This window comes from Oncorhynchus masou, unplaced genomic scaffold (genome assembly GCF_036934945.1).
Source record: "Oncorhynchus masou masou isolate Uvic2021 unplaced genomic scaffold, UVic_Omas_1.1 unplaced_scaffold_596, whole genome shotgun sequence".
Lineage (NCBI taxonomy): Eukaryota > Metazoa > Chordata > Actinopteri > Salmoniformes > Salmonidae > Oncorhynchus > Oncorhynchus masou.
The window spans coordinates 268,736-293,407 of NW_027012384.1; the positions used below are offsets into that span (position 1 = coordinate 268,736).

At 49.7% G+C, this 24,672-nt stretch overlaps 1 pseudogene; it reads left to right on the forward strand.

The window, feature by feature from the left end:
* Positions 1-21,592, forward strand: part of LOC135536334 (N-acetylglucosamine-6-sulfatase-like) — a 46,668-nt pseudogene extending 25,076 nt beyond the window's left edge.
* Positions 21,593-24,672: the final 3,080 nt, after the last annotated feature.

Sequence of the window (24,672 nt, forward strand, 5' to 3'; positions counted from 1 at the left end):
ATGAGTTATAGTGTATCCTTTATGAGTGATAATGTATCCTTTATGAGTGATAATGTATCCTTTATGAGTTATAATGTATCCTTTATGAGTGATAATGTATCCCCCCTATCCTTTATGAGTTATAATGTATCCTTTATGAGTGATAATGTATCCCCCCTATCCTTTATGAGTTATAATGTATCCTTTACGAGTTATAATGTATCCCCCCTATCCTTTGAGTTATAATGTGTCCTTTATGAGTTATAATGTATCCTTTATGAGTTATAATGTATCCTTTGAGTTATAATGTATCCTTTGAGTTAGTATGTATCCTTTGAGTTAGTATGTATCCTTTGAGTTATAATGTATCCTTTGAGTTATAATGTATCCTTTATGAGTGATAATGTATCCTTTATGAGTGATAATGTATCCTTTATGAGTTATAATGTGTCCCCCTATCCTTTATGAGTTATAATGTATCCTTTAGGAGTTATAATGTATCCTTTAGGAGTTATAATGTATCCTTTAGGAGTTATAATGTATCCTATATGAGTTATAATGTATCCTATATGAGTTATAATGTATCCTTTATGAGTTATAATGTATCCTATATGAGTTATAATGTATCCTTTATGAGTGATAATGTATCCTTTGAGTTATAATGTATCCTTTATGAGTTATAATGTATCCTTTAGGAGTTATAATGTATCCTTTAGGAGTTATAATGTATCCTTTAGGAGTTATAATGTATCCTATATGAGTTATAATGTATCCTTTATGAGTTATAATGTATCCTTTATGAGTGATAATGTATCCTTTATGAGTTATAATGTATCCTTTATGAGTGATAATGTATCCCCCCTATCCTTTATGAGTTATAATGTATCCTTTACGAGTTATAATGTATCCCCCCTATCCTTTGAGTTATAATGTGTCCTTTATGAGTTATAATGTATCCTTTATGAGTTATAATGTATCCTTTGAGTTATAATGTATCCTTTGAGTTATAATGTATCCTTTGAGTTATAATGTATCCTTTATGAGTGATAATGTATCCTTTATGAGTGATAATGTATCCTTTATGAGTGATAATGTATCCTTTATGAGTGATAATGTATCCTTTATGAGTTATAATGTGTCCCCCTATCCTTTATGAGTTATAATGTATCCTTTAGGAGTTATAATGTATCCTTTAGGAGTTATAATGTATCCTATATGAGTTATAATGTATCCTATATGAGTTATAATGTATCCTTTATGAGTTATAATGTATCCTTTATGAGTTATAATGTATCCTATATGAGTTATAATGTATCCTTTATGAGTGATAATGTATCCTTTATGAGTTATAATGTATCCTTTATGAGTTATAATGTATCCTTTAGGAGTTATAATGTATCCTTTATGAGTTATAATGTATCCTTTAGGAGTTATAATGTATCCTATATGAGTTATAATGTATCCTTTATGAGTTATAATGTATCCCCCCTATCCTTTATGAGTTATAATGTATCCTTTATGAGTGATAATGTATCCTTTATGAGTTATAATGTATCCCCCCTATCCTTTATGAGTTATAATGTATCCTTTATGAGTGATAATGTATCCTTTATGAGTTATAATGTATCCCCCCTATCCTTTATGAGTTATATATCCTTTATGAGTGATAATGTATCCTTTATGAGTTATAATGTATCCTTTATGAGTTATAATGTATCCCCCCTATCCTTTGAGTTATAATGTATCCTTTATTACATTTACATTACATTTAAGTCATTTAGCAGACGCTCTTATCCAGAGCGACTTACAAATTGGTGAATTCACCTTCTGACATCCAGTGGAACAGCCACTTTACAATAGTGCATCTAAATTATTAAGGGGGGGGTGAGAAGGATTACTTATCCTATCCTAGGTATTCCTTGAAGAGGTGGGGTTTCAGGTGTCTCCGGAAGGTGGTGATTGACTCCGCTGTCCTGGCGTCGTGAGGGAGTTTGTTCCACCATTGGGGGCCAGAGCAGCGAACAGTTTTGACTGGGCTGAGCGGGAACTGTACTTCCTCAGTGGTAGGGAGGCGAGCAGGCCAGAGGTGGATGAACGCAGTGCCCTTGCTTGGGTGTAGGGCCTGATCAGAGCCTGGAGGTACTGCGGTGCCGTTCCCCTCACAGCTCCGTAGGCAAGCACCATGGTCTTGTAGCGGATGCGAGCTTCAACTGGAAGCCAGTGGAGAGAGCGGAGGAGCGGGGTGACGTGAGAGAACTTGGGAAGGTTGAACACCAGACGGGCTGCGGCGTTCTGGATGAGTTGTAGGGGTTTAATGGCACAGGCAGGGAGCCCAGCCAACAGCGAGTTGCAGTAATCCAGACGGGAGATGACAAGTGCCTGGATTAGGACCTGCGCCGCTTCCTGTGTGAGGCAGGGTCGTACTCTGCGGATGTTGTAGAGCATGAACCTACAGGAACGGGCCACCGCCATGATGTTGGTTGAGAACGACAGGGTGTTGTCCAGGATCACGCCAAGGTTCTTGGCGCTCTGGGAGGAGGACACAATGGAGTTGTCAACCGTGATGGCGAGATCATGGAACGGGCAGTCCTTCCCCGGGAGGAAGAGCAGCTCCGTCTTGCCGAGGTTCAGCTTGAGGTGGTGATCCGTCATCCACACTGATATGTCTGCCAGACATGCAGAGATGCGATTCGCCACCTGGTCATCAGAAGGGGGAAAGGAGAAGATTAGTTGTGTGTCGTCTGCATAGCAATGATAGGAGAGACCATGTGAGGTTATGACAGAGCCAAGTGACTTGGTGTATAGCGAGAATAGGAGAGGGCCTAGAACAGAGCCCTGGGGGACACCAGTGGTGAGAGCGCGTGGCGAGGAGACAGATTCTCGCCACGCCACCTGGTAGGAGCGACCTGTCAGGTAGGACGCAATCCAAGCGTGGGCCGCGCCGGAGATGCCCAACTCGGAGAGGGTGGAGAGGAGGATCTGATGGTTCACAGTATCGAAGGCAGCCGATAGGTCTAGAAGGATGAGAGCAGAGGAGAGAGAGTTAGCTTTAGCAGTGCGGAGCGCCTCCGTGATACAGAGAAGAGCAGTCTCAGTTGAATGACTAGTCTTGAAACCTGACTGATTTGGATCAAGAAGGTCATTCTGAGAGAGATAGCGGGAGAGCTGGCCAAGGACGGCACGTTCAAGAGTTTTGGAGAGAAAAGAAAGAAGGGATACTGGTCTGTAGTTGTTGACATCGGAGGGATCGAGTGTAGGTTTTTTCAGAAGGGTGCAACTCTCGCTCTCTTGAAGACGGAAGGGACGTAGCCAGCGGTCAGGGATGAGTTGATGAGCGAGGTGAGGTAAGGGAGAAGTCTCCGGAAATGGTCTGGAGAAGAGAGGAGGGGATAGGGTCAAGCGGGCAGGTTGTTGGGCGGCCGGCCGTCACAAGAAGCGAGATTTCATCTGGAGAGAGAGGGGAGAAAGAGGTCAGAGCACAGGGTAGGGCAGTGTGAGCAGAACCAGCGGTGTCGTTTGACTTAGCAAACGAGGATCGGATGTCGTCGACCTTCTTTTCAAAATGGTTGACGAAGTCATCTGCAGAGAGGGAGGAGGGGGGGGAGGATTCAGGAGGGAGGAGAAGGTGGCAAAGAGCTTCCTAGGGTTAGAGGCAGATGCTTGGAATTTAGAGTGGTAGAAAGTGGCTTTAGCAGCAGAGACAGAGGAGGAAAATGTAGAGAGGAGGGAGTGAAAGGATGCCAGGTCCGCAGGGAGGCGAGTTTTCCTCCATTTCCGCTCGGCTGCCTCTTAGCTCTGTTCTGTGAGCTCGCAATGAGTCATCGAGCCACGGAGCGGGAGGGGAGGGCCGAGCCGGCCTGGAGGATAGGGGACATAGAGAGTCAAAGGATGCAGAAAGGGAAGAGAGGAGGGTTGAGGAGGCAGAATCAGGAGATAGGTTGGAGAAGGTATGAGCAGAGGGAAGAGATGATAGGATGGAAGAGGAGAGAGTAGCGGGGGAGAGAGAGCGAAGGTTGGGACGGCGCGATACCATCCGAGTAGGGGCAGTGTGGGAAGTGTTGGATGAGAGCGAGAGGGAAAAGGATACAAGGTAGTGGTCGGAGACTTGGAGGGGAGTTGCAATGAGGTTAGTGGAAGAACAGCATCTAGTAAAGATGAGGTCGAGCGTATTGCCTGCCTTGTGAGTAGGGGGAAGGTGAGAGGGTGAGGTCAAAAGAGGAGAGGAGTGGAAAGAAGGAGGCAGAGAGGAATGAGTCAAAGGTAGACGTGGGGAGGTTAAAGTCGCCCAGGACTGTGAGAGGTGAGCCGTCCTCAGGAAAGGAGCTTATCAAGGCATCAAGCTCATTGATGAACTCTCCGAGGGAACCTGGAGGGCGATAAATGATAAGGATGTTAAGCTTGAAAGGGCTGGTAACTGTGACAGCATGGAATTCAAAGGAGGCGATAGACAGATGGGTAAGGGGAGAGAGAGAGAATGACCACTTGGGAGAGATGAGGATCCCGGTGCCACCACCCCGCTGACCAGAAGCTCTCGGGGTGTGCGAGAACACGTGGGCGGACGAAGAGAGAGCAGTAGGAGTAGCAGTGTTATCTGTGGTGATCCATGTTTCCGTCAGTGCCAAGAAGTCGAGGGACTGGAGGGAGGCATAGGCTGAGATGAACTCTGCCTTGTTGGCCGCAGATCGGCAGTTCCAGAGGCTACCGGAGACCTGGAACTCCACGTGGGTCGTGCGCGCTGGGACCACCAGATTAGGGTGGCCGCGCGGTGTGGAGCGTTTGTATGGTCTGTGCAGAGAGGAGAGAACAGGGATAGATAGACACATAGTTGACAGGCTACAGAAGAGGCTACGCTAATGCAAAGGAGATTGGAATGACAAGTGGACTACTCGTCACGAATGTTCAGAAAGTTAAGCTTACGTAGCAAGAATCTTATTGACTAAAATGATACAGTACTGCTGGAGTAGGCTAGCTGGTAGTGGCTGCGATGTTGACACTACACTAATCAAGTCGTTCCGTCGAGTGTAATAGTTTCTACAGTGCTGCTATTCGGGGCTAGCTGGCTAGCTAGCAGGTTGATTGCGTTACGTTACCTTAAAAGAACGACAATAGCTGGCTAGCTAACCTAGAAAATCGCTCTAGGCTACACAATTGTCTTAGATACAAAGACGGCTATGTAGCTAGCTAGCTACGATCAAACAAATCAAACCGTTGTACTGTAATAGTTTCTACAGTGCTGCTATTCGGGGGCTAGCTGGCTAGCTACGTTAACAGAACGACAATAGCTGGCCAGCTAACCTAGAAAATCGCTCTAGACTACACAATTGTCTTAGATACAAAGACGGCTATGTAGCTGGCTAGCTACGATCAAACAAATCAAACCGTTGTACTGTAATGAAGTGAAATGAAAATGTGATACTACCTGTGGAGCGACGCGGAATGTTGAGTTATAATGTATCCTTTATGAGTTATAATGTATCCTTTATGAGTTATAATGTATCCTTTATGAGTTATAATGTATCCTTTATGAGTTATAATGTATCCCCCCTATCCTTTGAGTTATAATGTATCCTTTATGAGTTATAATGTATCCTTTATGAGTTATAATGTATCCTTTGAGTTATAATGTATCCTTTGAGTTATAATGTATCCTTTGAGTTATAATGTATCCTTTATGAGTTATAATGTATCCTTTATGAGTTATAATGTATCCTTTATGAGTTATAATGTATCCTTTATGAGTTATAATGTATCCCCCCTATCCTTTATGAGTTATAATGTATCCTTTATGAGTTATAATGTATCCTTTATGAGTTATAATGTATCCTTTATGAGTTATAATGTATCCTTTATGAGTTATAATGTATCCTTTATGAGTTATAGTGTATCCTTTATGAGTGATAGTGTATCCTTTATGAGTGATAGTGTATCCTCTATGAGTGATAATGTATCCTTTACGAGTGATAATGTATCCTTTGAGTGATAATGTATCCCCCCTATCCTTTATGAGTTATAATGTATCCTTTATGAGTTCTAATGTATCCTTTATGAGTTCTAATGTATCCTTTATGAGTTATAATGTATCCTTTATGAGTTCTAATGTATCCTTTATGAGTTATAATGTATCCTTTATGAGTGATAATGTATCCCCCCTATCCTTTGAGTTATAATGTATCCTTTATGAGTTATAATGTATCCTTTATGAGTTATAATGTATCCTTTATGAGTGATAATGTATCCCCCCTATCCTTTGAGTAATGTTTTCCCCCTCCCCCCCACTAGGTGGCGTACTCTGCTGTCAGTGGATGACCTGGTGGAGAAGGTGGTGAAGAGGTTAGAGGTCAGAGGGGAACTGGACAACACTTACATCATCTTTACCTCAGACAACGGATACCACACAGGTACACAACACACCTGACACAGGTACACAACACACCTGACACAGGTACACAACACACCTGACACAGGTACACAACACACCTGACACAGGTACACAACACACCTGACACAGGTACACAACACACACATACACTGCCTTCAGAAAAGTAAAGCTCCACCCCTCCTAAGAGGATAGCTACCACTCTGCTGACCCCCCCTCTCTCCTCCTCCCACCCCCAGGTCAGTTCTCTCTCCCCCTGGATACCACTCTGCTGACCCCCCCCTCTCTCCTCCTCCCACCCCCCAGGTCAGTTCTCTCTCCCCCTGGATACCACTCTGCTGACCCCCCCCCCCCTCTCTCCTCCTCCCACCCCCCAGGTCAGTTCTCTCTCCCCCTGGATACCACTCTGCTGACCCCCCCCTCTCCTCCTCCCACCCCCCAGGTCAGTTCTCTCTCCCCCTGGATACCACTCTGCTGACCCCCCCTCTCTCCTCCTCCCACCCCCCAGGTCAGTTCTCTCTCCCCCTGGATACCACTCTGCTGACCCCCCCCCTCTCTCCTCCTCCCACCCCCCAGGTCAGTTCTCTCTCCCCCTGGATACCACTCTGCTGACCCCCCCTCTCTCCTCCTCCCACCCCCCAGGTCAGTTCTCTCTCCCCCTGGATACCACTCTGCTGACCCCCCTCTCTCCTCCTCCCACCCCCAGGTCAGTTCTCTCCCCCTGGATACCACTCTGCTGACCCCCCCCCTCTCTCCTCCTCCCACCCCCCAGGTCAGTTCTCTCTCCCCCTGGATACCACTCTGCTGACCCCCCCCCTCTCTCCTCCTCCCACCCCCAGGTCAGTTCTCTCTCCCCCTGGATACCACTCTGCTGACCCCCCCCCCTCTCTCCTCCTCCCACCCCTCCAGGTCAGTTCTCTCTCCCCCTGGATACCACTCTGCTGACCCCCCCTCTCTCCTCCTCCCACCCCCCAGGTCAGTTCTCTCTCCCCCTGGATACCACTCTGCTGACCCCCCCTCTCTCCTCCTCCCACCCCCAGGTCAGTTCTCTCTCCCCCTGGATACCACTCTGCTGACCCCCCCCTCTCCTCCTCCTCCCACCCCCCAAGTCAGTTCTCTCTCCCCCTGGATACCACTCTGCTGACCCCCCCCCCTCCTCCTCCTCCCACCCCCCAAGTCAGTTCTCTCTCCCCCTGGATACCACTCTGCTGACCCCCCCCCCTCTCCTCCTCCTCCCACCCCCCAAGTCAGTTCTCTCTCCCCCTGGATACCACTCTGCTGACCCCCCTCTCCTCCTCCTCCCACCCCCCAAGTCAGTTCTCTCTCCCCCTGGATACCACTCTGCTGACCCCCCCCCCCCCTCTCCTCCTCCTCCCACCCCCAAGTCAGTTCTCTCCCCCTGGATACCACTCTGCTGACCCCCCCTCTCCTCCTCCCACCCCCCCAGGTCAGTTCTCTCTCCCCCTGGATACCACTCTGCTGACCCCCCCCCTCTCCTCCTCCCACCCCCCAGGTCAGTTCTCTCTCCCCCTGGATACCACTCTGCTGACCCCCCCCTCTCTCCTCCTCCCACCCCCCAGGTCAGTCCTCTCTCCCCCTGGATACCACTCTGCTGACCCCCCCCCTCTCCTCCTCCCACCCCCCAGGTCAGTTCTCTCTCCCCCTGGATACCACTCTGCTGACCCCCCCTCCTCCTCCCCACCCCCCAAGTCAGTTCTCTCTCCCCCTGGATACCACTCTGCTGACCCCCCCTCTCTCCTCCTCCCACCCCCCAGGTCAGTTCTCTCTCCCCCTGGATACCACTCTGCTGACCCCCCCCCCCTCCTCCTCCCACCCCCCAGGTCAGTTCTCTCTCCCCCTGGATACCACTCTGCTGACCCCCCCCTCTCCTCCTCCCACCCCCAGGTCAGTTCTCTCTCCCCCTGGATACCACTCTGCTGACCCCCCCTCTCTCCTCCTCCCACCCCCCAGGTCAGTTCTCTCTCCCCCTGGATACCACTCTGCTGACCCCCCCTCTCTCCTCCTCCCACCCCCCAGGTCAGTCCTCTCTCCCCCTGGATACCACTCTGCTGACCCCCCCCTCTCCTCCTCCCACCCCCCAGGTCAGTTCTCTCTCCCCCTGGATACCACTCTGCTGACCCCCCCCCCTCTCTCCTCCTTCCACCCCCCAGGTCAGTTCTCTCTCCCCCTGGATACCACTCTGCTGACCCCCCCCCCTCTCTCCTCCTCCCACCCCCCAGGTCAGTTCTCTCTCCCCCTGGATACCACTCTGCTGACCCCCCCCCTCTCTCCTCCTCCCACCCCCCAGGTCAGTTCTCTCTCCCCCTGGATACCACTCTGCTGACCCCCCCTCTCTCCTCCTCCCACCCCCCCAGGTCAGTCCTCTCTCCCCCTGGATACCACTCTGCTGACCCCCCCCCCCCTCTCCTCCTCCCACCCCCCCAGGTCAGTCCTCTCTCCCCCTGGATACCACTCTGCTGACCCCCCCTCTCTCCTCCTCCCACCCCCCAGGTCAGTTCTCTCTCCCCCTGGATACCACTCTGCTGACCCCCCCCCCTCTCTCCTCCTCCCACCCCCAGGTCAGTTCTCTCTCCCCCTGGATACCACTCTGCTGACCCCCCTCTCTCCTCCTCCCACCCCCAGGTCAGTTCTCTCTCCCCCTGGATACCACTCTGCTGACCCCCCTCTCCTCCTCCCACCCCCAGGTCAGTTCTCTCTCCCCCTGGATACCACTCTGCTGACCCCCCCCTCTCCTCCTCCCACCCCCCAGGTCAGTTCTCTCTCCCCCTGGATACCACTCTGCTGACCCCCCCTCTCCTCCTCCCACCCCCCAGGTCAGTTCTCTCTCCCCCTGGATACCACTCTGCTGACCCCCCCCTCTCCTCCTCCCACCCCCAGGTCAGTTCTCTCTCCCCCTGGATACCACTCTGCTGACCCCCCCCCTCTCTCCTCCTCCCACCCCCAGGTCAGTTCTCTCTCCCCCTGGATACCACTCTGCTGACCCCCCTCTCTCCTCCTCCCACCCCTCCAGGTCAGTTCTCTCTCCCCCTGGATACCACTCTGCTGACCCCCTCTCCTCCTCCCACCCCCCAGGTCAGTTCTCTCTCCCCCTGGATACCACTCTGCTGACCCCCCCCCTCTCTCCTCCTCCCACCCCCCAGGTCAGTTCTCTCTCCCCCTGGATACCACTCTGCTGACCCCCCTCTCCTCCTCCCACCCCCCAAGTCAGTTCTCTCTCCCCCTGGATACCACTCTGCTGACCCCCCCCCCCCCCCCTCTCTCCTCCTCCCACCCCTCCAGGTCAGTTCTCTCTCCCCCTGGATACCACTCTGCTGACCCCCCTCTCCTCCTCCCACCCCCCAGGTCAGTTCTCTCTCCCCCTGGATACCACTCTGCTGACCCCCCCCTCCTCCTCCCACCCCCAGGTCAGTTCTCTCTCCCCCTGGATACCACTCTGCTGACCCCCCCCCTCTCTCCTCCTCCCACCCCCCCAGGTCAGTTCTCTCTCCCCCTGGATACCACTCTGCTGACCCCCCCCCCCCTCTCCTCCTCCCACCCCCCAGGTCAGTTCTCTCTCCCCCTGGATACCACTCTGCTGACCCCCCCCCCCTCTCTCCTCCTCCCACCCCCCAGGTCAGTTCTCTCTCCCCCTGGATACCACTCTGCTGACCCCCCCCCCCCTCTCCTCCTCCCACCCCCCCAGGTCAGTTCTCTCTCCCCCTGGATACCACTCTGCTGACCCCCCCCTCTCCTCCTCCCACCCCTCCAGGTCAGTTCTCTCTCCCCCTGGATACCACTCTGCTGACCCCCCCCCCCTCTCCTCCTCCCACCCCCCAGGTCAGTTCTCTCTCCCCCTGGATACCACTCTGCTGACCCCCCCCCCTCTCTCCTCCTCCCACCCCCAGGTCAGTTCTCTCTCCCCCTGGATACCACTCTGCTGACCCCCCCCTCTCCTCCTCCCACCCCCCAGGTCAGTTCTCTCTCCCCCTGGATACCACTCTGCTGACCCCCCCTCCCCTCTCCTCCTCCTCCCACCCCCCAGGTCAGTTCTCTCTCCCCCTGGATACCACTCTGCTGACCCCCCTCTCCTCCTCCCACCCCTCCAGGTCAGTTCTCTCTCCCCCTGGATACCACTCTGCTGACCCCCCCTCTCTCCTCCTCCCACCCCTCCAGGTCAGTTCTCTCTCCCCCTGGATACCACTCTGCTGACCCCCCCCTCTCCTCCTCCCACCCCCAAGTCAGTTCTCTCTCCCCCTGGATACCACTCTGCTGACCCCCCCCTCTCTCCTCCTCCCACCCCTCCAGGTCAGTTCTCTCTCCCCCTGGATACCACTCTGCTGACCCCCCCCTCTCCTCCTCCCACCCCCCAGGTCAGTTCTCTCTCCCCCTGGATACCACTCTGCTGACCCCCCCCCTCTCCTCCTCCCACCCCCCAGGTCAGTTCTCTCTCCCCCTGGATACCACTCTGCTGACCCCCCCCCCCCTCTCTCCTCCTCCCACCCCCCAGGTCAGTTCTCTCTCCCCCTGGATACCACTCTGCTGACCCCCCCCCTCTCCTCCTCCCACCCCTCCAGGTCAGTCCTCTCTCCCCCTGGATACCACTCTGCTGACCCCCCTCTCCTCCTCCCACCCCTCCAGGTCAGTTCTCTCTCCCCCTGGATACCACTCTGCTGACCCCCCCTCTCTCCTCCTCCCCCCCAGGTCAGTTCTCTCTCCCCCTGGATACCACTCTGCTGACCCCCCCCCCCTCTCCTCCTCCCACCCCCCAGGTCAGTTCTCTCTCCCCCTGGATACCACTCTGCTGACCCCCCCTCTCCTCCTCCCACCCCCCAGGTCAGTTCTCTCTCCCCCTGGATACCACTCTGCTGACCCCCCTCTCCTCCTCCCACCCCCCAAGTCAGTTCTCTCTCCCCCTGGATACCACTCTGCTGACCCCCCCTCTCTCCTCCTCCCACCCCCAGGTCAGTTCTCTCTCTCCCCCTGGATACCACTCTGCTGACCCCCCCTCTCCTCCTCCCACCCCTCCAGGTCAGTTCTCTCTCCCCCTGGATACCACTCTGCTGACCCCCCCTCTCTCCTCCTCCCACCCCCCAGGTCAGTTCTCTCTCCCCCTGGATACCACTCTGCTGACCCCCCCTCTCCTCCTCCCACCCCTCCAGGTCAGTTCTCTCTCCCCCTGGATACCACTCTGCTGACCCCCCCCCCCCCTCTCTCCTCCTCCCACCCCTCCAGGTCAGTTCTCTCTCCCCCTGGATAAGAGGCAGCTGTATGAGTCTGATATAAGAGTTCCTCTGCTGATCCGAGGGCCCAACATCAAGCCTAACCAGACCACCGGGCTGGCGGTCCAGAACGTTGACCTGGGTCCTACCATCCTGGACATGGCCGGTTACAACATCAGCAAGACTGCCATGGATGGCATGTCCTTCCTGTCTGTACTGGTGAGAACCCACAATACTATATATAACACCTAGTACAACGTCATGTCCTTCCTGTCTGTACTGGTGAGAACCCACTATACTATATATAACACCTAGTACAACGTCATGTCCTTCCTGTCTGTACTGGTGAGAACCCACTATGCTATATATAACACCTAGTACAACGTCATGTCCTTCCTGTCTGTACTGGTGAGAACCCACTATACTATATATAACACCTAGTACAACGTCATGTCCTTCCTGTCTGTACTGGTGAGAACCCACTATACAATATATAACACCTAGTACAACGTCATGTCCTTCCTGTCTGTACTGGTGAGAACCCATACAGAACCCACTATACTATATATCACACCAAGTACAACGTCATGTCCTTCCTGTCTGTACTGGTGAGAACCCACTATACTATATATAACACCTAGTACAACGTCATGTCCTTCCTGTCTGTACTGGTGAGAACCCACTATACTATATATAACACCTAGTACAACGTCATGTCCTTCCTGTCTGTACTGGTGAGAACCCACTATACTATATATAACACCTAGTACAACGTCATGTCCTTCCTGTCTGTACTGGTGAGAACCCACTATACTATATATCACACCAAGTACAACGTCAACGCAGCCTAGTAGCCTAGCACAACGTAGCCTAGCACAACGCAGCCTTGTAGCCTAGCACAACACAGCCTAGTAGCCTAGCGCAACGTAGCCTAGCGCAACGTAGCCTAGCGAAACGTAGCCTAGCGCAACGTAGCCTAGCGCAACGCAGCCTAGTAGCCTAGCGCAACGCAGCCTAGACCTGGTGGCAGTTGTGTGTATTCTCTGTGACAGGAGGGATCAGTGTTTAACTGGTGTGTGTATTCTCTGTGTCAGGAGGGATCTGTGAACAGCACTACGTGGAGAACAGACTTCCTGGTGGAGTATGAAGGGGAGGGGTCTAATGTGTCTGATCCCGCCTGCCCCCTGCTGGGTCCTGGGGTCTCCGTGTGTTTCCCTGACTGTGTGTGTGAGGACTCCTTCAACAACACGTACGCCTGCGTTCGTACCGTCGCCCCCTCTGCCAACCTCCAGTACTGCGAGTTTGATGACAACGAGGTGAAAGGGAGAGAACTGTTTAGTCGCCACGTGTCTGTGGGGATGTGTAGACATGTCTCACCCATAGAAATTCAATGAAGTTCCTGCTTTACTGCTATGGGGACATTCAACATGGCCGCCAGTCCACCTATTATGGCATTGAACTGAATGGGGAACACCAGCTAACACCAGCTAATAACTAACGCTTTCTCTGTGTTCCCCAGGTGTTTAACATTACAGTAGACCCCTACCAGCTAACACCAGCTAATAACTAACGCTCTCTCTGTGTTCCCCAGGTGTTTAACATTACAGTAGACCCCTACCAGGTCATTAGTAATAACTAACTCTCTCTCTGTGTTCCCCAGGTGTTTGTAGAGGTGTATAACATAACAGTAGACCCCTACCAGGTCATTAGTAATAACTAACTCTCTCTCTGTGTCCCCAGGTGTTTGTAGAGGTGTATAACATAACAGTAGACCCCTACCAGGTCATTAGTAATAACTAACTCTCTCTCTGTGTTCCCCAGGTGTTTGTAGAGGTGTATAACATAACAGTAGACCCCTACCAGGTCATTAGTAATAACTAACTCTCTCTCTGTGTCCCCAGGTGTTTGTAGAGGTGTATAACATAACAGTTGACCCCTACCAGGTCATTAGTAATAACTAACTCTCTCTCTGTGTCCCCAGGTGTTTGTAGAGGTGTATAACATAACAGTTGACCCCTACCAGCTCATTAGTAATGACTAACTCTCTCTCTGTGTTCCCCAGGTGTTTGTAGAGGTGTATAACATAACAGTTGACCCCTACCAGGTCATTAGTAATGACTAACTCTCTCTGTGTCCCCAGGTGTTTGTAGAGGTGTATAACATTACAGTAGACCCCTACCAGGTCATTAGTAATGACTAACTCTCTCTCTGTGTCCCCAGGTGTTTGTAGAGGTGTATAACATAACAGTAGACCCCTACCAGGTCATTAGTAATGACTAACTCTCTCTGTGTTCCCCAGGTGTTTAACATTACAGTAGACCCCTACCAGGTCATTAGTAATGACTAACTCTCTCTGTGTCCCCAGGTGTTTGTAGAGGTGTATAACATAACAGTAGACCCCTACCAGGTCATTAGTAATGACTAACTCTCTCTCTGTGTCCCCAGGTGTTTGTAGAGGTGTATAACATAACAGTAGACCCCTACCAGGTCATTAGTAATGACTAACTCTCTCTCTGTGTTCCCCAGGTGTTTGTAGAGGTGTATAACATAACAGTAGACCCCTACCAGGTCATTAGTAATGACTAACTCTCTCTCTGTGTTCCCCAGGTGTTTGTAGAGGTGTATAACATAACAGTAGACCCCTACCAGGTCATTAGTAATGACTAACTCTCTCTCTGTGTCCCCAGGTGTTTGTAGAGGTGTATAACATTACAGTTGACCCCTACCAGGTCATTAGTAATGACTAACTCTCTCTCTGTGTCCCCAGGTGTTTGTAGAGGTGTATAACATAACAGTAGACCCCTACCAGGTCATTAGTAATGACTAACTCTCTCTCTGTGTTCCCCAGGTGTTTGTAGAGGTGTATAACATAACAGTAGACCCCTACCAGGTCATTAGTAATGACTAACTCTCTCTCTGTGTTCCCCAGGTGTTTGTAGAGGTGTATAACATAACAGTAGACCCCTACCAGGTCATTAGTAATGACTAACTCTCTCTGTGTTCCCCAGGTGTTTGTAGAGGTGTATAACATAACAGTTGACCCCTACCAGGTCATTAGTAATAACTAACGCTCTCTCTGTGTCCCCAGGTGTTTGTAGAGGTGTATAACATAACAGTTGACCCCTACCAGGTCATTAGTAATGACTAACTCTCTCTCTGTGTCCCCAGGTGTTTGTAGAGGTGTATAACATTACAGTTGACCCCTACCAGGTCATTAGTAATGACTAACTCTCTCTGTGTCCCCAGGTGTTTGTAGAGGTGTATAACATTACAGTTGACCCCTACCAGGTCATTAGTAATGACTAACTCTCTCTCTGTGTTCCCCAGGTGTTTGTAGAGGTGTTTAACATAACAGTAGACCCCTACCAGGTCATTAGTAATGACTAACTCTCTCTCTGTGTCCCCAGGTGTTTGTAGAGGTGTATAACATAACAGTTGACCCCTACCAGGTCATTAGTAATAACTCTCTCTCTGTGTCCCCAGGTGTTTGTAGAGGTGTATAACATTACAGTTGACCCCTACCAGGTTATTAGTAATAACTAACTCTCTCTCTGTGTTCCCCAGGTGTTTGTAGAGGTGTATAACATAACAGTTGACCCCTACCAGGTCATTAGTAATAACTAACTCTCTCTCTGTGTTCCCCAGGTGTTTGTAGAGGTGTATAACATTACAGTTGACCCCTACCAGGTCATTAGTAATGACTAACTCTCTCTCTGTGTCCCCAGGTGTTTGTAGAGGTGTATAACATTACAGTAGACCCCTACCAGGTCATTAGTAATGACTAACTCTCTCTCTGTGTTCCCCAGGTGTTTGTAGAGGTGTATAACATAACAGTAGACCCCTACCAGGTCATTAGTAATGACTAACTCTCTCTCTGTGTCCCCAGGTGTTTGTAGAGGTGTATAACATAACAGTAGACCCCTACCAGGTCATTAGTAATAACTAACTCTCTCTCTGTGTCCCCAGGTGTTTGTAGAGGTGTATAACATAACAGTAGACCCCTACCAGGTCATTAGTAATAACTAACTCTCTCTCTGTGTCCCCAGGTGTTTGTAGAGGTGTATAACATTACAGTTGACCCCTACCAGGTCATTAGTAATAACTAACTCTCTCTCTGTGTTCCCCAGGTGTTTGTAGAGGTGTATAACATTACAGTTGACCCCTACCAGGTCATTAGTAATAACTAACTCTCTCTCTGTGTTCCCCAGGTGTTTGTAGAGGTGTATAACATAACAGTTGACCCCTACCAGGTCATTAGTAATAACTAACTCTCTCTCTGTGTTCCCCAGGTGTTTGTAGAGGTGTATAACATAACAGTAGACCCCTACCAGGTCATTAGTAATAACTAACTCTCTCTCTGTGTCCCCAGGTGTTTGTAGAGGTGTATAACATTACAGTTGACCCCTACCAGGTCATTAGTAATAACTAACTCTCTCTGTGTTCCCCAGGTGTTTGTAGAGGTGTATAACATAACAGTTGACCCCTACCAGGTCATTAGTAATAACTAACTCTCTCTCTGTGTTCCCCAGGTGTTTGTAGAGGTGTATAACATAACAGTTGACCCCTACCAGGTCATTAGTAATGACTAACTCTCTCTCTGTGTCCCCAGGTGTTTGTAGAGGTGTATAACATTACAGTAGACCCCTACCAGGTCATTAGTAATGACTAACTCTCTCTCTGTGTCCCCAGGTGTTTGTAGAGGTGTATAACATAACAGTAGACCCCTACCAGGTCATTAGTAATGACTAACTCTCTCTCTGTGTTCCCCAGGTGTTTAACATTACAGTAGACCCCTACCAGGTCATTAGTAATGACTAACTCTCTCTCTGTGTCCCCAGGTGTTTGTAGAGGTGTATAACATAACAGTAGACCCCTACCAGGTCATTAGTAATGACTAACTCTCTCTCTGTGTCCCCAGGTGTTTGTAGAGGTGTATAACATAACAGTAGACCCCTACCAGGTCATTAGTAATGACTAACTCTCTCTCTGTGTTCCCCAGGTGTTTGTAGAGGTGTATAACATAACAGTAGACCCCTACCAGGTCATTAGTAATGACTAACTCTCTCTCTGTGTTCCCCAGGTGTTTGTAGAGGTGTATAACATAACAGTAGACCCCTACCAGGTCATTAGTAATGACTAACTCTCTCTCTGTGTCCCCAGGTGTTTGTAGAGGTGTATAACATTACAGTTGACCCCTACCAGGTCATTAGTAATGACTAACTCTCTCTCTGTGTCCCCAGGTGTTTGTAGAGGTGTATAACATAACAGTAGACCCCTACCAGGTCATTAGTAATGACTAACTCTCTCTCTGTGTTCCCCAGGTGTTTGTAGAGGTGTATAACATAACAGTAGACCCCTACCAGGTCATTAGTAATGACTAACTCTCTCTCTGTGTTCCCCAGGTGTTTGTAGAGGTGTATAACATAACAGTAGACCCCTACCAGGTCATTAGTAATGACTAACTCTCTCTCTGTGTTCCCCAGGTGTTTGTAGAGGTGTATAACATAACAGTTGACCCCTACCAGGTCATTAGTAATAACTAACGCTCTCTCTCTGTGTCCCCAGGTGTTTGTAGAGGTGTATAACATAACAGTTGACCCCTACCAGGTCATTAGTAATGACTAACTCTCTCTCTGTGTCCCCAGGTGTTTGTAGAGGTGTATAACATTACAGTTGACCCCTACCAGGTCATTAGTAATGACTAACTCTCTCTCTGTGTCCCCAGGTGTTTGTAGAGGTGTATAACATTACAGTTGACCCCTACCAGGTCATTAGTAATGACTAACTCTCTCTCTGTGTTCCCCAGGTGTTTGTAGAGGTGTTTAACATAACAGTAGACCCCTACCAGGTCATTAGTAATGACTAACTCTCTCTCTGTGTCCCCAGGTGTTTGTAGAGGTGTATAACATAACAGTTGACCCCTACCAGGTCATTAGTAATAACTCTCTCTCTGTGTCCCCAGGTGTTTGTAGAGGTGTATAACATTACAGTTGACCCCTACCAGGTTATTAGTAATAACTAACTCTCTCTCTGTGTTCCCCAGGTGTTTGTAGAGGTGTATAACATAACAGTTGACCCCTACCAGGTCATTAGTAATAACTAACTCTCTCTCTGTGTTCCCCAGGTGTTTGTAGAGGTGTATAACATTACAGTTGACCCCTACCAGGTCATTAGTAATGACTAACTCTCTCTCTGTGTCCCCAGGTGTTTGTAGAGGTGTATAACATTACAGTAGACCCCTACCAGGTCATTAGTAATGACTAACTCTCTCTCTGTGTTCCCCAGGTGTTTGTAGAGGTGTATAACATAACAGTAGACCCCTACCAGGTCATTAGTAATGACTAACTCTCTCTCTGTGTCCCCAGGTGTTTGTAGAGGTGTATAACATAACAGTAGACCCCTACCAGGTCATTAGTAATAACTAACTCTCTCTCTGTGTCCCCAGGTGTTTGTAGAGGTGTATAACATAACAGTAGACCCCTACCAGGTCATTAGTAATAACTAACTCTCTCTCTGTGTCCCCAGGTGTTTGTAGAGGTGTATAACATTACAGTTGACCCCTACCAGGTCATTAGTAATAACTAACTCTCTCTGTGTTCCCCAGGTGTTTGTAGAGGTGTATAACATTACAGTTGACCCCTACCAGGTCATTAGTAATAACTAACTCTCTCTCTGTGTTCCCCAGGTGTTTGTAGAGGTGTATAACATAACAGTTGACCCCTACCAGGTCATTAGTAATAACTAACTCTCTCTCTGTGTTCCCCAGGTGTTTGTAGAGGTGTATAACATAACAGTAGACCCCTACCAGGTCATTAGTAATAACTAACTCTCTCTCTGTGTCCCCAGGTGTTTGTAGAGGTGTATAACATTACAGTTGACCCCTACCAGGTCATTAGTAATAACTAACTCTCTCTCTGTGTTCCCCAGGTGTTTGTAGAGGTGTATAACATAACAGTTGACCCCTACCAGGTCATTAGTAATAACTAACTCTCTCTCTGTGTTCCCCAGGTGTTTGTAGAGGTGTATAACATAACAGTTGACCCCTACCAGGTCATTAGTAATAACTAACTCTCTCTCTGTGTTCCCCAGGTGTTTGTAGAGGTGTATAACATTACAGTTGACCCCTACCAGGTCATTAGTAATGACTAACTCTCTCTCTGTGTCCCCAGGTGTTTGTAGAGGTGTATAACATTACAGTTGACCCCTACCAGGTCATTAGTAATGACTAACTCTCTCTCTCTGTGTTCCCCAGGTGTTTGTAGAGGTGTATAACATAACAGTTGACCCCTACCAGCTCATTAACCTGGCTAAGACCATCGACCAGGAAGTCCTGGAGAAGATGAACCACAGACTGATGATGCTCCAGTCCTGTTCTGGACAGTCCTGTAGGACCCCTGGGGTCTACGATACACGGTATGCACGGTACACTGACCATCCACCCAGCTCTACCCCCCCCTCCTCTCTACAGACCACCCAGCTCGACCCCCCTCTCCTCTCTACAGACCACCCAGCTCTACCCCCCTCTCCTCTCTACAGACCACCCAGCTCTACCCCCCTCTCCTCTCTACAGCCCACCCAGCTCGACCCCCCCCCCTCTCCTCTCTACAGACCACCCAGCTCTACCCCCCTCTCCTCTCCCCAGACCACCCAGCTCTACCCCCCTCTCCTCTCTACAGACCACCCAGCTCTACCCCCCTCTCCTCTCCCCAGACCACCCAGCTCTACCCCCCTCTCCTCTCTACAGACCACCCAGCTCTACCCCCCTCTCCTCTCTACAGACCACCCAGCTCTAACCCCCCCCTCTCTACAGACCACCCAGCTCTACCCCCCTCTCCTCTCTACAGACCACCCAGCTCTACCCCCTCTCCTCTCTACAGACCACCCAGCTCTAACCCCCTCCTCTCTACAGACCACCCAGCTCTACCCCCCCTCTCCTCTCTACAGACCACCCAGCTCTACCCCCCTCTCCTCTCTACAGACCACCCAGCTCTACCCCCCTCTCCTCTCTACAGACCACCCAGCTCTACCCCCTCTCCTCTCTACAGACCACCCAGCTCTACCCCCTCTCCTCTCTACAGACCACCCAGAACTAACCACCCCTCTGTTCTTCTCTCTGCAGACCACCCAGCTCTACCCCCCCCCCCCCTCTGTTCTCCTCTCTGCAGACCACCCAGCTCTACCCCCCTCTCCTCTCTACAGACCACCCAGAACTAACCACCCCTCTGTTCTCCTCTCTGCAGACCACCCAGCTCTACTCCCCCCTCTGTTCTTCTCTCTGCAGATATACGTTTGCCCCTGAGCTGATGTTCAGTAACAGGAGCCCCCGGAGCACCAGGCTGAGACGGGCCTGAAATGAGAGGAGGAGAGGAGGCTGTCTGAGCCTGTGCTGCTGTTCCCTAGTGTCTGAGACCTCAGCCCTGTAGGGGTCAGGGTTGGAGGGGGACCTCTGTAAACTCCACACTACAGCACTTTTAACAGTCTGTACACGACACCCCCCCGTCTACCCTGTGTTTGGACACAGTATCACCCATTGATTGGTTATTTTAAGACATTGTTTGACTGATTTTAATTTTACATGTTTGTTAATTACGTGAGGAAAATCAATTACCTCAAATCAGCTGTTTTTCAAATAATTAACAAGTCTTGACCTGCTACAGTAGGACTAGAAACCATTCCTCTTTCTCTCAGTATAGGACTAGAAACCATTCCTCTTTCTCCCTGTAGGACTAGAAACCATACCTGTTGTTCCTCTTTCTCCCAGTAGGACTAGAAACCATTCCTGTTGTTCCTCTTTCTCCCAGTAGGACTAGAAACCATTCCTCTTTCTCTCAGTATAGGACTAGAAACCATTCCTCTTTCTCCCTGTAGGACTAGAAACCATACCTGTTGTTCCTCTTTCTTCCAGTAGGACTAGAAACCATTCCTGTTGTTCCTCTTTCTCCCAGTAGGACTAGAAACCATACCTGTTGTTCCTCTTTCTCCCTGTAGGACTAGAAACCATACCTGTTGTTCCTCTTTCTCCCAGTAGGACTAAAAACCATTCCTCTTTCTCCCAGTAGGACTAGAAACCATACCTGTTGTTCCTCTTTCTTCCAGTAGGACTAGAAACCATTCCTGTTGTTCCTCTTTCTCCCTGTAGGACTAGAAACCATTCCTGTTGTTCCTCTTTCTCCCAGTAGGACTAGAAACCATACCTGTTGTTCCTCTTTCTCCCTGTAGGACTAGAAACCATTCCTGTTGTTCCTCTTTCTCCCAGTAGGACTAGAAACCATTCCTGTTGTTCCTCTTTCTCCCAGTAGGACTAGAAACCATTCCTGTTGTTCCTCTTTCTCCCAGTAGGACTAGAAACCATACCTGTTGTTCCTCTTTCTCCCAGTAGGACTAGAAACCATTCCTCTTTCTCTCAGTATAGGACTAGAAACCATTCCTCTTTCTCCCAGTAGGACTAGAAACCATTCCTGTTGTTCCTCTTTCTCCCAGTAGGACTAGAAACCATTCCTGTTGTTCCTCTTTCTCCCAGTAGGACTAGAAACCATACCTGTTGTTCCTCTTTCTCCCAGTAGGACTAGAAACCATTCCGCTTTCTCTCAGTATAGGACTAGAAACCATTCCTCTTTCTCCCAGTAGGACTAGAAACCATTCCTGTTGTTCCTCTTTCTCCCAGTAGGACTAGAAACCATTCCTATTGTTCCTATTTCTCCCTGTAGGACTAGAAACCATTCCTCTTTCTCCCAGTAGGACTAGAAACCATTCCTGTTGTTCCTCTTTCTCCCAGTAGGACTAGAAACCATACCTGTTGTTCCTCTTTCTCCCAGTAGGACTAGAAACCATTCCTATTGTTCCTCTTTCTCCCAGTAGGACTAGAAACCATTCCTGTTGTTCCTCTTTCTCCCAGTAGGACTAGAAACCATTCCTGTTGTTCCTCTTTCTCCCTGTAGGACTAAAAACCACACCTGTTGTTCCTCTTTCTCTCAGTAGGACTAGAAACCGTTCCTCTTTCTCCCAGTAGGACTAGAAACCATTCCTGTTGTTCCTCTTTCTCCCAGTAGGACTAAAAACCACACCTGTTGTTCCTCTTTCTCTCAGTAGGACTAGAAACCATTCCTCTTTCTCTCAGTATAGGACTAGAAACCATTCCTCTTTCTCCCTGTAGGACTAGAAACCATACCTCTTTCTCCCTGTAGGACTAGAAACCATTCCTGTTGTTCCTCTTTCTCCCAGTAGGACTAGAAACCATTCCTATTGTTCCTCTTTCTCCCTGTAGGACTAGAAACCATTCCTCTTTCTCCCAGTAGGACTAGAAACCATTCCTGTTGTTCCTCTTTCTCCCAGTAGGACTAGAAACTATTCCTGTTGTTCCTCTTTCTCCCAGTAGGACTAAAAACCATACCTGTTGTTCCTCTTTCTCTCAGTAGGACTAGAAACCATTCCTCTTTCTCCCAGTAGGACTAGAAACCATTCCTGTTGTTCCTCTTTCTCCCAGTAGGACTAAAAACCATACCTGTTGTTCCTCTTTCTCTCAGTAGGACTAGAAACCATTCCTCTTTCTCCCAGTAGGACTAGAAACCATTCCTGTTGTTCCTCTTTCTCCCAGTAGGACTAGAAACCATTCCGGTTGTTCCTCTTCCTCCCTGTAGGACTAGAAACCATTCCTGTTGTTCCTCTTTCTCCCAGTAGGACTAGAAACCATTCCTGTTGTTCCTCTTCCTCTCAGTATAGGACTAGAAACCATTCCTCTTCCTCCCAGTAGGACTAGAAACCATTCCTGTTGTTCCTCTTCCTCCCTGTAGGACTAGAAACCATTCCTGTTGTTCCTCTTCCTCCCTGTAGGACTAGAAACCATTCCTGTTGTTCCTCTTTCTCCCTGTAGGACTAGAAACCATTCCTCTTTCTCCCAGTAGGACTAGAAACCATTCCTCTTTCTCCCAGTAGGACTAGAAACAGGTCATTTTGGAGTCACTTTTATTGTAAATAAGAATAGAATATGTTTCTGAACGCTTCTACATGAATGTGGATGCTACCATGGTTACGGATAATCCTGAATTAATCCACTTTTAATGTAGAAGTGTTCAGAAACATGTTCTATTCTTAATTAAAAAGGTAAAAGTGACTCCAAATGACCACTTTACCGTTCATTTCTATTGGGCACAAAATGATGTGATCTACAACCAAAACAAACAGCCAATGCGTCCACGTTTATAGAGTCACACGCTGGACGTCGTCATTGTGTTCTAAGAATATGGGATGTCGTCATTGTGTTCTAAGAATATGGGATGTCGTCATTGTGTTCTAAGAATATGGGATGTCGTCATTGTGTTCTAAGAATATGGGATGTCGTCATTGTGTTCTAAGAATATGGGACAATGTGTTTTACTACTTGAATATACACAAGTGAATTTGTCCCAAAACTTTTGGTCCCTTAAAATAGGAGGACTATGTACAAAAAGTGGTGTAATTTCTAAACGGTTCACCCAATATGGATGAAAATACCCTCAAATTCATCTGACAGTCTGCACTTTAACCTCAGTCACTGTATCATTTCAAATCCAAAGTTCTGGAGTACAGAGCCAAACCAACCAACATGGATCCCTGTCTCAATACTGTTGGAGATCACTGTATTTCCTCTAGATGAGTGCGTGACAGTACTGTTGGAGATCACTGTATGTACGGTTGTGGCATCATTTGAACATATTTACAGACCTTAAAGTTCTGAGAAATATATCTAACCAGTGGAGGGGGAGTCTAGTGGTACGGACAGAGACAGTGGAGGGGAGTCTAGTGGTACGGACAGTGGAGGGGAGTCTAGTGGTACGGACAGTGGAGGGGGAGTCTAGTGGTACGGACAGTGGAGGGGGAGTCTAGTGGTACGGACAGTGGAGGGGGAGTCTAGTTGTACGGACAGTGGAGGGGGAGTCTAGTTGTACGGACAGTGGAGGGGGAGTCTAGTGGTACGGACAGAGACAGTGGAGGGGGAGTCTAGTGGTACGGACAGTGGAGGGGGAGTCTAGTTGTACGGACAGTGGAGGGGGAGTCTAGTGGTACGGACAGAGACGGTGGAGGGGGAGTCTAGTGGTACGGACAGAGACGGTGGAGGGGGAGTCTAGTGGTACGGACAGAGACAGTGGAGGGGAGTCTAGTGGTACGGACAGAGACAGTGGAGGGAGTCTAGTGGTACGGACAGAGACAGTGGAGGGGGAGTCTAGTGGTACGGACAGAGACAGTGGAGGGGAGTCTAGTGGTACGGACAGAGACAGTGGAGGGGAGTCTAGTGGTACGGACAGAGACGGTGGAGGGGGAGTCTAGTGGTACGGACAGAGACAGTGGAGGGGAGTCTAGTGGTACGGACAGAGACGGTGGAGGGGGAGTCTAGTGGTACGGACAGAGACAGTGGAGGGGGAGTCTAGTGGTACGGACAGAGACAGTGGAGGGGAGTCTAGTGGTACTGGCAGAGACAGTGGAGGTGGAGTCTAGTGGTACGGAGAGAGACAGTGGAGGGGAGTCTAGTGGTACGGACAGAGACAGTGGAGGGGGAGTCTAGTGGTACGGACAGAGACAGTGGAGGGGAGTCTAGTGGTACGGACAGAGACAGTGGAGGGGAGTCTAGTGGTACGGACAGAGACAGTGGAGGGGGAGTCTAGTGGTACGGACAGAGACAGTGGAGGGGAGTCTAGTGGTACGGACAGAAACGGTGGAGGGGAGTCTAGTGGTACGGACAGAGACAGTGGAGGGGAGTCTAGTGGTACGGACAGAGACAGTGGAGGGGGAGTCTAGTGGTACGGACAGAGACAGTGGAGGGGGAGTCTAGTGGTACGGACAGAGACAGTGGAGGGGGAGTCTAGTGGTACGGACAGAGACGGTGGAGGGGGAGTCTAGTGGTACGGACAGAGACGGTGGAGGGGAGTCTAGTGGTACGGACAGAGACGGTGGAGGGGGAGTCTAGTGGTACGGACAGAGACGGTGGAGGGGGAGTCTAGTGGTACGGACAGAGACGGTGGAGGGGGAGTCTAGTGGTACGGACAGTGGAGGGGGAGTCTAGTGGTACGGACAGTGGAGGGGGAGTCTAGTGGTACGGACAGAGACAGTGGAGGGGGAGTCTAG